General features: G+C 43.0%; 2 long non-coding RNA genes across 2 annotated transcripts in view; one reads left to right on the top strand and one right to left on the bottom strand.

The window, feature by feature from the left end:
* The window catches only part of LOC146718033 (uncharacterized), a 34,791-nt gene extending 32,557 nt beyond the window's left edge, over positions 1-2,234 (top strand). Inside the window, exon 4 of the long non-coding RNA XR_014921442.1 lies at positions 1,682-2,234. This is a non-coding gene — a long non-coding RNA (uncharacterized LOC146718033). The remainder of the gene's footprint in view (positions 1-1,681) is intronic.
* A 12,816-nt stretch (positions 2,235-15,050) lies between these two features.
* On the bottom strand, positions 15,051-16,035 carry LOC146718032 (uncharacterized). The gene is made up of 2 exons (XR_014921176.1): positions 15,455-16,035; positions 15,051-15,387 (listed from the first exon to the last, which is right to left on the bottom strand). It is a non-coding gene; the product is annotated as an uncharacterized LOC146718032 (long non-coding RNA).
* Between the last annotated feature and the right edge of the window lie 489 nt (positions 16,036-16,524).

The following is a 16,524-nucleotide window of genomic DNA, read 5'->3' as shown; positions in this document are numbered from 1 at the left end:
TATTCAACAATATAACATATTCGACCACTTTTAAGTGATTTTGTGATCTTTAATACACTTTAATACACTAAAGTTAAGGTTTTTTACCTAATTTCTAGTAAGTGGCCCAACCCCTCCTATATTTTTATGTATGTGGCCCTCAGTGAAAAAAGTTTGGACACCCCTGCCTTACAGGTTAGGGAGTATTTGTGATCCGCACAGTCTGCATCAATGATTCTTTCTTAGCCTGGGAGCAGAACGCGGCTCTTTATTTTCATTTCATTTCAATTTATCTAGCAAAGATCGATAGGGTCTGGCTTAAAGGTGTCAAGGAGGCGCCTCAGTCTGGCTGGTTGAGCCTTGTCGAATTAGCGCGAACAATTTAGGTGAACTTCGTTCGTAGCACCGAGTTTGACCAGTGTGTAATGTTAGGCTGAATCAGGCGATGCATTTTTCCGCAAGGCTTGACTTGTAGAGCTCGCTTAGTGGAATACCCCTCTAAACTGTTAAAAGAACTTCGAGATTATCTCACAACCACACATTTGAGACTACGAAAAAATACAAACATGTGTCTAATTACCATCATGATAACACACTCATGTTGTTTATTATTGTTCGCTTCATGCTAGCACACACACATAGCTCAACAGCGTAAACTACTGACTGTGTAACACGGACACTTATTGAAATAAGTATACTCACAATACGCACGTGCATTACCGGCGAATACGACAACCGGTAGAAACGGACAGTAGAAAATTTTAGTAGAAAGTTCAAAGGCATAGAGCTAGAACTGCCACCGTCAACTTCCCGGGCAAGAATACAATGCATTATGGGAAATGTTGTCCCCCACGGAAAACCGCCAAAACGTTACACCGTTCTAATTTGAAATAACATTACGTATTTGTCACATTCGAAAACTTCTAAAATTACAATTACTTGGATTCGAATTCATTTATAACAAACATTCACTGTGCGCAAAGTACGAATGTATTTCCAGTAAAAAAATAAAAAAGAATGTTTATCGAAATTAAATTTAAACAAAACAAAAACACGTTAGACTTACCAAATTTAGGGCAGTTGATGAAAAAAAATAAGGTGGTGGTCGTGGTAGGTTGAAGTTGGGGACTCTTAATCCACACGGGCTGGCCAAATCTTCCCTGCATCAAGGTAAATTCAAGATGGCTGACTCAGCTTTCCTGAGGGAGCGACAAGACTCCACCCACCAGAACGTCACTAATATATGCTTCTTAAACTTTTTGAGCGTTCCGAACAAATTAGCTAAAAAATATTGAGCCCTATTCAATTAAAGTTGCATAAAAGCCAACAGAGCTCAATACTTTATAGTTTGCTCAACTACAAAACGACATTTGAGTGTTATGAGCTTATTAGTTATGAGCTAGAACAACTGTTAGGGATTACAGTGTGGGGTTCAGCCACAGCTCTACTAAAACCTCAGCCAGTAATAGGTCGGCCAACTTTTGGACCGTCCAGTTGTCTGTATGACTGCCGCAGTACGTGCATCACATGTGCTCACTATCAGAAAGAGCCAAACAGCCCTGGTGGAGTGAGGAGCTGTAAAGAGAAGCAGATGCTCTGTTTCTAAAAATTTTTAAGCTTGTTTCAAAGATTCTGTACTGCAGCTTTAAATGTTTTCCAAAAGCACACACACACTTATCAGTGTTTCTCAAACTTTTTACAGTGTGGACCAGCTGAGAAAAATGTCAAGCTCTCCTAAGGACCACCATGAAAGCATGAAACTCATAAATCTTACAACACAAAATTAGTTTCTGCAGTAAAGATGTTTTCATGCATGGTATACATTCTACCACAGGCAAAGTTGCCTCCATTTTTACATTTTTAAAAAAATATTTTGTAATAATTTATTTGTAATAATTTATTCTGTTTTGGAGTGTTTTTTATGCATCTGTATTATATTAAACACACACATTCAAAGTGAATCTCCGTCCAAAAAATGCACTCAGTTTACTTTTTACTCACTATGAGCATCATTCATTATTAGTAATTCAGGTTAGGATATGTATTTTTTTATTCCAATCCATTCTTCTTTTGCAGCATTTAAATAAACTTTATCAGATTTGATGGTTTTGTTACAGACTTTTCAAAAAAGTGTTTTTCTTTTCTTTCACAAATGTGGGGATTAAATGGTGTTAAAATGTACAAAAGAGTGATGTCATGTTTTGTGACAAGGACCCAGGCACAGAGAGACTTGATGAATTTAAGAATCTTTTGATTTAATAAAGAAATTTGCAGACTTGCACAGAGATGGTAAAATTATAATGACTGATAACGGAGACGAAGAGGACAGGGAGGAACAGGGGTTTAAATGCACCAAAGTGACAGTCAGAGAGAACTCGGGACATTGCCACCCTGGGGTGCACTGACAGAGGCGAGGCTGCCGGACACTGGCGCCACCGGGCCCTCTGACCACCACCAGCAGGCAACAGGTGAAGTGTCTTGCCCAAGGACACAACGACTGAGACTGTCCGAGCCGGGGCTCAAACCAGCAACCTTCCGATTACAAGACGAACTCCCAACTCTTGAGCCACGATCGCCCCCAATGCTCAGGGAAACTGAATGGAATGGGAGACAGACGGGTTGGGAAAAACATACATGAAAGTAGACAACGGACACAAGGAGGGGAACATATAAACAGGGAAGGGAGATGAGACACAACAACAGCAGTTCGGAGGTCAGTGGTACAGGGGAGACTGGTCTGTAGGCCGACTGCGAGGCCAGCGGTGGTGAGGTGTGGTTGATGGTCAAACGTGTGGCCAACGGTATCTCACAGGGGCCCAACAGTGGTGATGAACCCCCCTCAGGAGGCTTGGCAGTGTGGAGGATGCAGGTGGCAGAACTTACTTCGCTGAACCTCCAGGTGCTGAGGAAGGATGCTGATTCCGAGAGAATCTGAGAAATAAAATTCAGCCCTGATGTTCCCAAAATCTGACTTCAGTCTTTTATTTACAGATTGTGGATCTGTCAACATGAAGGTAAGTAACATAGTCTCTCTACTAGCTGACTTGGAAACAAAACCTCAGCACAGAAACAGCTTTAGTGAAGGTTACAAATGATCTTCTTATGGCCTCTGACAGTGGACTCATCTCTGTGCTTGTCCTGCTAGACCTCAGTGCAGCGTTCGATACTGTCGACCATAATATCCTATTAGAGCGATTAGAACATGCTGTAGGTATTACAGGTACTGTGCTGCAGTGGTTTGTATCATATCTATCTGATAGACTCCAGTTTGTTCATGTAAATGGAGAGTCCTCTTCACACACTGAGGTTAATTATGGAGTTCCACAGGGTTCAGTGCTAGGACCAATTCTGTTTACATTATAAATGCTTCCCTTAGGCAGCATCATTAGAAGACATAGCATACATTTACACTGCTATGCAGATGACATCCAGCTCTATCTGTCCATGAAGCCAGATAACACACACCAATGAGTTAAACTGCAGGAATGTCTTAAAGACAGTAGCGGTTTTTGATACGGGCGACATGGGCGGTTGCCCGGGGCGGCATCACGGGCATCAGCAAAAAAAAAAAAAAAAAAAAAATTGCTCGTTCTCATGCTGCCCCGACATCAGCCAGCGCATATTGGGAATGTCACAGTCACCGATCGGTTTTCTATCGCCCATTTGCTGGTAGTAAGGGCGCCCTCCGTTTGCGAGGTGCGCCTGCTGCTTGCGGCACAGGGAGGAGAGGGCGGGGCGGCGGGGGTTCTCTGGCTGGCTGGAGCAGCATCTAATAACCAACTCGCAAAATAAAACAAAATAAAAACAAACCAACAAACACGAAAACACCCGACATCATGATACAGACTTATAATTTGCACCGATGTTTTTTTTCGAAATTCTATACGTGAAAAGTGAACGCGAGAGCCCTCGGTGCGCCTGCGCGCTGCTGAAGTCAAAGTAAACTTTATTGTCATCTCCGCTACATACAGTCCAGCATATAGAGAGACGAGGCGACGAGGCTGCAGTTACAGCGGTGCAAGTAAACAAACAATAAATATAAGAAGAGTAAGAAAATAAATCTACACTTTAGGACTCGGGGTAAAGGATCAATAACAATTGAAAATTTATAATTTACAGTTTGATGATTTAAAGTCTCACACACAACCCGTTGAAAGGGGAGGGGCCGGCTGCTTCCAAATAGAGCGCATTTCATTCATAATGATGTAAATCCAAGTCCATTATGTATTCATGATTTGAGTCCTGGGTTGTGTGAAATCCCAGAAATAAACCTTAGACAAAGGGAGTCTGTGAACTAAGGTGTAGGTCTGTTAGGTTATGTTGTGGTGATCCTCGAGTTGGGGGATTTGTGTTCATACTGGAGTGCATAATTAAAACCAATGGAAGATGGACAAGAAAAGTTCAAAGTCATCAGTTGCTCAGTTTAGAAAAAAGAGAAAAGAAGAGGAGGAGAAACGGGCAACAGATGCAGGTAAGCAGATGCGTGATTGGATGATGGCAGGTCATCCTGAAACAATCAGAATCAGAATACTTTATTAATCCCTGAGGAAATTATGTGGGTTACAGTTGCTCCAAGAAGAAATGGTAAAAATAGTAACAGTAACAGACTAAACTCCAAACATTATGCTACAGATTTTAATATTAATTAGTCATTGTCAGTTGTTGATTTGTCCTGTTCTCATTGTATGACGAATTATGATGGCTGTTTGGTAGCCGTTTGCATACAATGTATACTCTCTCTCTCTTTATATGTGTGTGTGTGTGTTTCTCTGGCGAAATTCAGTATGGTTCCAACAACAGTTTTATGTTAATGTATAATCCTTAATATGTTTTATGTGTGTGTGTGTGTGTGTGTGTGTGGGGAGGGGGGGGGGGGGGGGTGCCAGAGGGAGTGTTTGCCCGGGGCGCCAAACAGGCTAGGACCGCCACTGCTTAAAGACATAAAGACCTGAATGATATTTTATTTGATATTTTGATAATTATGGAAAAGGGTGGAGTGCCCACTCCGGGTCGGGGATGAGTTCCTGCCCCAAGTGGAGGAGTTCAAGTATCTCGGGGTCTTGTTCGCGAGTGATGGGAGAAGGGAGCAATGGCGTGTCCAGCGGGGTGGCCTGGGGGGGCACAGGCCACCCCCCCAACCAGACTGGCCACCCCAGGTGCCACCCCAAAGGTAAAACAATAAAATTAAATCAAATATCAAATGTACGATTATGTTTTCACGGTGAAGCTCAGATATCCGAGTGTAAGTGAATGCAGCATCCTTCTGCGCTATGCGCATCACGTTAGCAAAGGTAGGAGAGCCAAGCAGAAAGACGGCACTGCAGGAAACAATTTTTCGGTGAAAGAAAATGAGGACAGAATAAATGTCCCGGTAAGTAATAATAAGTTTGTTGAGTTTAGTAAACTTCGGTGAAATTAGAATACCAAAGAAAAAATAACACTTAAAGAATTATTGCAGCTGTGGAATATTTCAGACAGTATGCTACTGAGGGCAGCTAACATAAGAGTTATGAGTTATAAGATATAATCCAAGTCGTAACATTGCTGTATGGAGCTGCAGATTTGGTTGCAGGTTAACATAGCTGGACTGGCCATCGGGCATACCGGGTATATGCCCGGTGACTTATTTTTTATTTTTATTTTTTGTAATGGCATGAACAATGAGAGGTGGTGGATTGGCCAGATGCAGGTCGATGTGTGTAAAAATTACTCAGTTGTTTGGTGGTGGCTATGGGGGAGCTTCCACAGAGGCCAGAAGGTGGATGAGGGAAGGGGAGGCAGGAGGAGAGCCCCGAGGCGGCCACCAGTCCGCGTGTCAGGTGAACTGAACTTCAGGTAAGAAGTTATGACCTGCAGTCTATCTGGGTCAGATATAAACTAAGTTTAGGTGGAGTTTATTTCATTGTGCTGACTTTTTACCGTCAGTTACAATAACTCATACTGCGTTCTAGCCAGCTTGACGGAGTTTTTATACAGCTGGGTGGGTGCTATGATGTTACTGATAGTGAACTTTATTTTATTCATAAGGTTAGTTAGTAGAGTTGCCAACGGCTCCTTAAAAAAATGGAATGGTCCCTCATTCAGAGAAAATATTACACGTTTCATATTGAGCTGAGAAGAGACGCAGTTTGTCCCGGACTTCAGCTAGGATGGAAAAAGGCACAAAGCTGGAGTTATTGTGTCGTTACGCTGTCAGCTGCCTCTTCTTCTCTCATTCTCTCCCCCTCCCTCTCCTGTTGCTACTTCAATCATGAAACTCATCAATGATCAGCTGATCGTCTCTCTTGTTTATTTATCGCCCACTTTGCGCCAGAAAGAGGAAACCAGCAGATGTCGCGCTAAACAACAGCAGCACGTTTAAGCTTGATCAGCTGTTGTCAGAATTTATTTAATATTAATTTCTAGTATCAGCTGATGTTTGCTGGAGCCACAGCTGTAAACCTGCTGGTCATGATATCGGTTTGGTTATCTGGTGAGAGGGAAACATGAAGATGAAACCAGGAGATGTCCTTACTGAATCATCAGAGCTGAACAGGTGATGGAGGAACAGGTTTACCTTTTAGGTGACAGGAATGAGTTGAAGGGAAGTTATGAACTGTTTCTGAGAGACAAATAACACCAGGATCCTTTTCTAAGTAGCTGACAGCTGGTAACTGTGCAGGGGCGGGTCTAGGAAATTTTTGCCAGGGGGCCAGGTAGGGCATTAACAGGGAGAGGGGGGCACAAAGAATGGTAAATGGTAAATGGCCTGTATTTATATAGCGCTTTTCTAGTCCCTAAGGACCCCAAAGTGCTTTACATATCCAGTCATCCACCCATTCACACACTGGTGATGGCAGCTACATTGTAACCACAGCCACCCTGGGGCGCACTGACAGAGGCGAGGCTGCCGGACACTGGCGCCACCGGGCCCTCTGACCACCACCAGTAGGCAACGGGTGAAGTGTCTTGCCCAAGGACACAACGACCGAGACTGTCCAAGCCGGGGCTCGAACCGACAACCTTCCGATTACAAGGCGAACTCCCAACTCTTGAGCCACGATCGAAATACTTTTCTTTCTTATTCTCATTTAAAATATCTAGCTTTTATTAAATAATTATCTAAATCTTACAACTAAAGTTTTTATCTGACGTAAAATGTATAGAAATCATACATATACCAACAAGACTGTACATCACTGTCACAACAGCATTTGTTTTCATTCAAAGTCTTTATGGCTTTACTACCTGGTGGGCCGGTCTGTAGTCAAAATGCCCGATTTTCTGTCCCAGTCCAGCCCTGCAGGTTATACTGGCAGTGTCACCATGCCAGCTGACTGTATTTCATCATCAGCCAGTGCTGTTCTTTATCAATATTACCAAAGTTTACCATAAGGCAGCATAGAAAGTATTTACTTGCTTTCAGGTTTTATTCAAATGTTAGTCTTTTCAGTTGTTTCTCCACTTTTTTCCTGTTTCAAAATCAAACACCAGTTTGTGAGAAGATTATCTTCTTTTTTTAACAGGCAGAGAAAGTTTTACATTGGCATTGGCTAATTTGTCAATTGTTTGTTACAAATGTTCGTATTTTAATATAAAAAAAATGTTTTTGCCCAAAACATATGTGCACTATATGTCAGTAAAAATGCTATGCAAATATTGATGTCCTTGAATGCTGAGTAAACACTGACAAAGCACTGATTGTATCTCTTGTACTTTATCAACGCAGTATCTAAAAACTTTGCACCGTAGTGGTTAAAATCTCATTCTAATAAGAGTTAAAAGCGCATTCGGTTATTAGGTTTATAGGATTATTGAATTATGGTGAACGGTTGGTAGAATTGTTTTTAAACATTATCTGCCAATTACATCTGCCACCCTTCTCCAAATCTGTGCCCCTACCTGGCCCCCCCAACAAAAATTTTCTAGACACGCCACTGGAAGGGAGCCGGAGATCGACAGACGGATTGGGGCTGCAGCTGCAGCAATGCGGATGCTGCACCGGTCCGTCGTGGTGAAGAGGGAGCTGAGTGTAAAAGCGAAGCTCTCAATTTACCGGTCGATCTACGTCCCTACCCTCACCTATGGCCACGAGCTGTGGGTAGTGACCGAAAGAACGAGATCGCGGATACAAGCGGCAGAAATGAGCTTCCTCCGAAGGGTGGCTGGCCTCTCCCTTAGAGATAGGGTGAGAAGGTCGGCCATCCGGGAGGGGCTCAGAGTAGAGCCGCTGCTGCTCCACATCGAAAGGAGCCAGCTGAGGTGGTTCGGGCATCTGACAAGGATGCCCCCTGGGCGCCTCCTGGGTGAGGTGTTCCAGGCATGTCCCACCGGGAGGAGGCCCCGGGGCAGACCCAGGACACGCTGGAGAGATTATATCTCTCAGCTGGCCTGGGAACGCCTTGGTATTCCCCCGGATAAGCTGGAGGAGGTGGATGGGGAGAGGGAGGTCTGGGCCTCTTTGCTTAGGCTGCTGCCCCCGCGACCCGGCCCCGGATAAAGCGGATGAAGATGGATGGATGGATGGATGGATGGATAATTATGGAGTTCCACTTCTGACCAAATTATTCCTTCGGTGCACATATTAAACAAATATGTAAGACTGCTTTCTTCCATTTGTGCAACATCTCTAAAATTAGAAACATCCTGTCTCAGAGTGACGCTGAAAAACGAGTTCATGCATTTATTTACTGCCTCCCATTCTACTTTTAAATACTCTAGGAACAACAAGTAGGCCTGCAGTGTGAGAGCGAAGTGCTCTAATAGGGTGATATGGTACTACAAGGTCATTAAGATAAGATGGGGCCTGATTATTTAAGACCTTGTATGTGAGGAGCAGGATTTTGAATTCTGGATTTAACAGGAAGACAAAACAGGAGAAATCTGCTCTCTCTTTCTAGTCCCTGTCAGGACTCTTGCTGCAGCATTTTGGATTAGCTGAAGGCTTTTCAGGGAGTTTTTTGGACTTCCTGATAATAATGAATTACAGTCGTCCAGCCTGGAAGTAATAAATGCATGAACTACTTTTTCAGCGTCACTCTGAGACAGGATATTTCTAACTTTAGAGATGTTGCACAAATGGAAGAAAGGGTTAAGGTTAGGGTTATGTGGAACCAACTCCCAGTTTGCACTTGGGCCCTAATACATCCCTTAGTCACAGGGCGGATTATTAAACATTACCCATGAGCCAAAAACAGCAAATAAACAAATAAACCAGTAAAGGAGACTAACTCATGAGGAGGATGGTCAAAACTTTTATTTAGCAGAAGTATTCAGTAGATTAGAAGTGGAACATGAAGAGGAGGACCCAAATGCAGGGCACGAACAAAAGCAACACATTTATTTGTTGCTTCAAAATCCAAAAATTAAACAAAGTCATTAAAACCAGAATCAAACAGAAATCAGAGAAGTGTGAGGAGCACAGATAAATGTTCTGTCAACAAAGGGACAGTGAGCAAAGATGGAGACTGGGAATTACTGAATGGAACATTGGTGGGATCATAACACAAGAAGTTAAATCAAACTAAAACAGAAAATAACCAAAAGATTAATGTGAAACACAGAGACAAGAAAGCTCGTGATCAACATGAAGACAGAGATGAGGGAACTGATGAGGAGTCACCATAACAAGACTGTCCTCCGAGGAAGGCCAATCCAAACATCAGGAATCTGCAAACACTCCAGCCCAACTTTTCTTTCAAGGTCAGACCAGTTGAGCTCAAACAGCTCAACAGGTGACTCGGTGTCCCTGGATGCTTCTTGTGTGCTGGTGTGTTTTTCTCCAGAAGTGAATGGCACAGGCAAGTTTCTAACAATGAAGGCAGAAGGTGAGTATGACTTGACTTTAAAGCCTAGTAAGAGGTAAGCATCAAAAAACAGGCCTGAGCTGCTCACTACCACACAGATCAGGTTAAAAATCAGGCAACAAGTGGAGAGAAGAGCGAAATACTGCTGGTGAGGAGTTATGAGTGTGACAGCTGGAGTCAGAACCAGAACAGAAACCATCTGAAGACATCATCTACAATAACAATGGATGAAAACACAGGATCACAAACCAGCAAACCCATGAAGGCAAAAAGGAAACTAGCAATCAGACTGACTTCCAGAATAAAGAAATGCAAACAGGAATCCAGAACTTCCTAAACGTGAAACAATGGTGAAATCTCAAATACAACAATCAATGTTTGTGTTTATGGACTGTAATTAAAAACCAATCATTCAAACAGAACCAGAGAGAAAACGTCCCAAAAAGTCTACCACAACAGTCACATCAAGGTGCTTTGTATTTTAAGGTAAAAACCTTACACCTGCTGGACACGAGCGATCCAACAGTCTGGAGTATTCTGAGAGGATCCTGATTGGTGGAAGAGCTGCTGTACCTTCAGAGAAAACATTAACCTCTCCTCCAGCTCATCTCCTCCTCTCAGCCAGGACCCGAAGAAGAGGAGGGAGAGAAACGATCACCTTCAATTGGATGACTCTCCTCACATTGACACTCGAATTATTATGAAAGAAGTTGACTGCAGATTTACAACCAGTGGAAACCAATCAGTCAGAGGAGTTAACAGCAAATGCCATCCTCTCTCCCAGATACTCCGCTGTCTCATTGCTCCTCATCTGAATCCAAACAGGAAGCAAACGTGGAGAATTTCCCATTCCCAGAGTTTTCCCTTTCAGTTTCCAAGCTGAAATACAGATCAGCCTGCCACATTAAAAGCACCTACTCTGAGTATGTAGCAGACTGGCTCCACCACATTAAAAGCATCTACTTTTAGTATATAACAGATCAGCCCCACCACATTAAAAGTGCCTGCTCTGAGTATCCCCTCACCTAAAACAGGCATAATTAGCCTGTGGGTATTTTAGGATAATTGTTCTAACTTGTGATAAATGTCTTTTTTGCTTCCACAGAGGCTGTTTCATCAGTAGTGTCATAAAGAACGAGGCTCAGCTCTTAATCATCGGGACAAATACACCATTAACTTTTGAATTCATTTCCTGAATCTGCATCAGCGACGGTAAACTCTTCCTCATTACGGAAGCAGATGCTTTAAAAGCCAGACTGGATGGGATCAAAGGCCAGCGCGGCTCCCCGGCTCACTGCTTTAGCTCATTTTCATTAAAACATCTATCGCATAATGCATTAACGCTTTAAAAGCTGCTCACGAACACCTTTCCTGTGATAGAAATGGGCAAAGGACAGCGGAGAGCCTCGCATCAAGTCAATCAAAACGTTCCTGCCGATGGTGGCGACCCTGACAGGTGAGAGGAGCGCGTGTGTGCTGGGCAGAGGCCGCAGAGCCATGCAGACCAAGGGTAATGCATTTTTCTCCAAACAAGAAAGATTGCTGAATCCCTGCCTCCCGGAGCATGGGGGCCTGGAGGGGGAGCAGGGCAGTGCATAGTGATGCAGGTATATGGATGGCCTGAGGAGGTTTCCATCATTCATAAAGCGCGGCGGCCGTACGCGCCCTGACGCCGAATTGATCTTGCAAAAGAAGCTGGGTGGCAGAGCGACCACTTCATTAGTCTCCCCGAGCTACAAATCACCTGCTGCTGCAGCGCTCAGAGGGGCCGGCGTTATCCGTTGTATTACCCCGCTGCAGCCTCAGCACGCTAAAGGGACCGGCCGCTCATGCAGCCATTACGAGTGAGTTATGTGGCGATGCCAAAATCTTCCTCCTACATCTGCAGGTCACTCGGAGCAGAATAATTCACAGCAAGGAGCATCTGGAAGCTCGTTTGACTTTTCAAATGTGACTTTTAGAAATAGAGATGTGATCTGAAAAAACTGCACATTTTCTGTTCGGTTTGTCGACTCGATCATATCGCACCTTAAAACCGAGCATTAGCATCCAGGCTGAAAAAACCCTGCAGTTTCACTACCGTCCAGCAGAGGCATCGACATGTTTACAGCCTGATGCACAAACTGATCTATATAGATAAGTTCCCCCTTCATAAAAAACTTCATACCAGCTGGAATGATGTTGTAACTCACATGTTTAAGCTGCTAGCTGTCTGCTAGCTTTACCTGAGCTGCAGCCAGTGTTGGGGAGTAATGGAGTACATGTACCGCCGTGACGTATTTAAAATACAAAACATGAGTAACTGCATTCCGTTACAGTTACCGTTTAAAAAGGTGGTATTTAGAATACAGTTACTTTGTTGAAATAAAGGGATTACACGGCAGTCTTTTCCTGCTTCATATGTTAGGCCAGGGGTCGGCAAGCTGCAGCTCCGCATGCGGCTCTTTAGTCCGTATACTGTGGCTCCGCGTGGTTTGGGAAAATAAATTAGAAGTATTTAGCTGAAGTGTATTTTATTTATGTTAGTTCTTTTTTAACTTGTAGTTCTAAATTGGAAGATTATTGTGATATTGAAATATAAAAATACAATTATATTCTATTATTTTTTCATCGTTCAAAATAAGTGTCACACTCAAAGAAGCCGATATACTCGCCGAAACACCATGCATTTATCGAGACTTTCAACCCCAGGTAGGCCAATTATGGATCTTCGGCTCCACATTATGTCAGCAACTATTCTCCACCGTGAACTATGTTAAAAAAAAACACTGCTCGCGCCTCAAAGATGACAGATGTAAAGCTGCCTGCATAAAGATGAAAGTGACTTCGTACAGCCCTGATTTGCAGACACTGTGCGCCTGAGGTTCAGGAGCAGAAGTCCCATTATAAAGATATCACGGCAGACCCGACGATGTTTGCATGAACACGCTTTTCAGCATCTCTTTATTGACCACTTTTAAAACACGGTTGCTGTACGCATACAGCCGGCTGTAGCTTTTCAGCCTCACAGCCCAACACATACCAACACAACACAACAGCATAGATGGCACAGACGTAAAGGCGGCGAGGTGTGATTGCGGGTGCCGCTCAGGTGCGTCCGCCTCCCCTGCAGCGGCGCTGCAGACCACGCCCCGCCACACACATTAACCAGGTAAAATACATATTTAGGCAGAATTTTGCAAATATCAATTTTTCATTTTTCAGCAGCATAGTGCTTTTTTTCTATTATTTTTTAAAAGTCAGGTCAAGGCTCCAAAAGCCCAAAGGCGATATAAGGGTGGCTTACAGCAGTTTTTGTTTGCTACATGGATCATTGTAGTTCAGCTGGGTGTCTTTGCTTTTGTTATATTTCTTTAGGAGTTCAAAATGTGTTAATTACATAAATAAAATGTAACTTTCTCTGTACACTTCATGGATTTCATAAGCAACACACCTTAGTTGTTCACACAAAGCATAAAGGTAAAAAACAATATATACAGCGTTATCTTCATTTTAGATGTCAGAAAGTATTTGCGGCTCCCAGAGTTTTCTTTTGCGTGGGAACCGGCTCCAAATGGCTCTTTGGGTCCTAAAGGTTGCTGACCCCTGTGTTTGGCTATGCCCTCTCTATTTTTGGTAATACCACGCCGGTGGAAACCCAAACAAAACACGCATTAAGAGGCTCTAATGCCTGTCTCAATCTCAAGAAATATTTTAAAAAAGGATTTACATTTAAATTAATTTAATTTAAATTCTAGACAAAGGGGAGTAGCAATTTTAATACATAAAAATATTAATTTCACAGTACTCGATACAGTTATAGATCCAGAGGGAAGATTCTTAATCATTAAACTATCTATACTTGATAAAAAGCTGTGTATTGCAAGTGTATATGGTCCAAATGTTGATGATCCCTCATTCTTTCACGGTTTTTTCAGTGCACTCTCTGAACACTTAGATGGCACACTTGTTCTTGGAGGCGACCTCAACCTTGGACTAAATGAAGAAATGGATAGGCTCAATACAGCAGGAACTCAGCGTAATTGGCAGTCCACAAATATAATCAAACAGTATATGAGCGACTTTGGTCTTTGCGATGCATGGCGCTCCCTTCAGCCCACCAGTAAGGAATATTCTTTCTTCTCACATGTCCATCACTCCTACTCTCGTCTGGATTATTTTTTGGTCAGCAGCTCACTGCTGAGTGACATTTCAGACACTGAGATTCATCCTATAGCTGTCAGCGATCATGGTCCTGTATCTTTAACACTAATGCACAAGAATAATACTACGCCAAGAAAAAACTGGAGATTTAATACATCACTAGTTAAAGATGAAGACTTTATTAAATATTTTAAAAAGGAATGGACTTCATATTTAGACTATAATGACACTCCCGAAACATCAGCTTCTGTTCTATGGGAAGCAGGGAAAGCTGTGATGAGAGGTAAAATAATTTCTTTCTCATCACATAAAAAGAAAAAAGAAAACAAAAATATTCAGGAATTAGAAAAAAACATCAAATCACTAGAAGAAGCCTACGCGTCCCACCAAGATCAGGAAACATTGAACAAAATACGCAAAACAAAACTAGAATTAAATGAGATAATTGATAAAAAAAAACAAAATTCTTAGTACAAAGACTACGCCTACAAAATTATGAACATGGTAATAAATCCGGTCAATTTCTAGCAAACCAGCTAAAAATAAATAGAGAAAAAACAACTATATGTGCTGTTCAAGATTCATCTGGGAACACAATATATGATCCGATACAAATAAACAACATTTTCAGGGATTTCTATAAAACGTTGTATTCACCACAAATAAACCCATCTAAAAAAGAAATTGATCAGTTTTTGGACAACATAACTCTTCCAAAATTATTAGACACTCAAGCAATGGCACTGGATTCACCACTGACACCAGGTGAACTCCAGGAAGCCCTGATAAGTATGCCCAATAATAAGGCTCCAGGTCCAGACGGCTTTCCTGCAGAAATCCACAAAGAATTCTGGACGTTTCTAGCACCAGTTTTCTACAGAACGTTGTTGGAAATCAAAGAAAAGGGCAGACTGTCATGCGCCGTGGTGCGCGGGCACGAAAGGATCCAGGCGCAGACTCCGAGCTAACAAAAAGACACTTTAATAAAACAACGAAAGGCGACCCGGGGAAAGTAGAGAGCAAAACAGAAACTAAAAATCCGGGGAAACAATGACACGAGGAAGCCGGGATCGGGACGGCGGGGGGCTGTGTTAAGGTTCACAATTGAGGAGGGAGAGTACAAACCACCCATGGTCCAGAGGATCTTGGTCCAACAATGATTTTAATGAACACACGTGTGGGAAGACACTCTGTACGCAGACAGCCAGTAGTCCTCAACTCAATCAAAGCATGAACAGATATTTTATAGCATCAGGGTTTGATTTACTGACGCCCCTTCATGCGTCACAGATACATTTTATACATAGATCAGATCAACACCACCATGGCTTTTAAGACAGAACATCATCTTCTATTTTCATGGCTGGCCCTTCCTGTCTACCTTTCAGTTCTTGTCTTGTTCCTCTTTCTTGCCGAGACAACAAGGAACGGTTCCTCTTTTACCGAGACACTTTTGCAGTTACAGCCAGACATGAGTAACCTCTTCTCTAAATAAATCTAACTAATGTGTGTGTGTGTGTGTTGACCTCACATGCTCTTTGTGTCACCTCTTCACCTACTGTCTGTGTCTCGTCCTCAAATGCTCTTTCTCAATTCACCTGTTGCACTTCTGACCTTTTACCAGACCAGAGGCTCACTGAGACTATGTGTATGTCTTCTACTAAATAAATGTTTTAACCAAGAACCTCTACTAAAACCTTAATATAAAATGATCTGATATATAAGTGTTTTGTAAGCATGTATTGCAATTCCTTCTATGGCTCCAAGTCACTTGCACAATAGATTGTCCGAACATCGCGCCGAACAAAGCTTCCGACCCCCAATTAATTGACCGAGCTCCAACTCTTTAATAAGCACAGATATGCATTGTGTATAAAATAGTCATAACTGCTTAAGGCCTTCTTAAAGCTATCTGTTACATTGTTAAAGCCTCGTCTTAGCCTGCTGCTCAAAATAACTTCCACTTCTGCAAAACTCTCCAAGCCTGTTTCCTGTCAGCCTGTGACTTTTAGCTTTTCTGAAAGACACACACTGTTCAACCCCTGAATGCAATATAAACTCCAGATTATATTATTAATGCAATGGTAATGATGACAATTATTTAACAATAGCAGTAAAATAATTTCCCTGCTCCACAGCTGCAATAGAAAGGGGAGATGATTACTAGGGAGCCAGGAAGCGGGGAGAACATATCAGGACTGAGTTAGAGTAGGGGCTTACGATAGAACGGAACCGTGGGAGCTCGGGAGGGAAGTGTGGCAGTCCGTGGGGGCAGGAAGTCCGTGGAATGGCGAGTGGGCCAGGTGAGCACCGCGAGATCCAGTTGAGCCGGAGGACAGGCAGGTAGCAGACGCCGAGTAGAAACCTGGACAGAAGTAGGCAGGTTAAACAAAGTTCCAAGCAGAAGAGAATGCACACTTTTCGTGGAAGTCTGGTTACCACTGTGGGGATGACTACGAACTGGCGTGGAGCATCCGTCAGCGCCGGATTAAGTGGATCTCCGTGTAATCACCGGGATGGAGAGCAGGTGTGCTGGTGATGGCCCAGCCCGGGGGTGTGGCTACCCGAGCATCACGCATTCCACAGACACAGGACCACGGACCATGACACAGACTTC

The sequence above is a fragment of the Copadichromis virginalis genome, linkage group LG1 (assembly GCF_057382275.1).
Source record: "Copadichromis virginalis isolate Kocher_CV1m ecotype Utaka linkage group LG1, C_Virginalis_male_GT1.1, whole genome shotgun sequence".
NCBI classification, from domain to species: domain Eukaryota; kingdom Metazoa; phylum Chordata; class Actinopteri; order Cichliformes; family Cichlidae; genus Copadichromis; species Copadichromis virginalis.
Note: the sequence above shows the minus strand (reverse complement) of the source record. Positions and strands in the feature narration are given on the sequence as shown.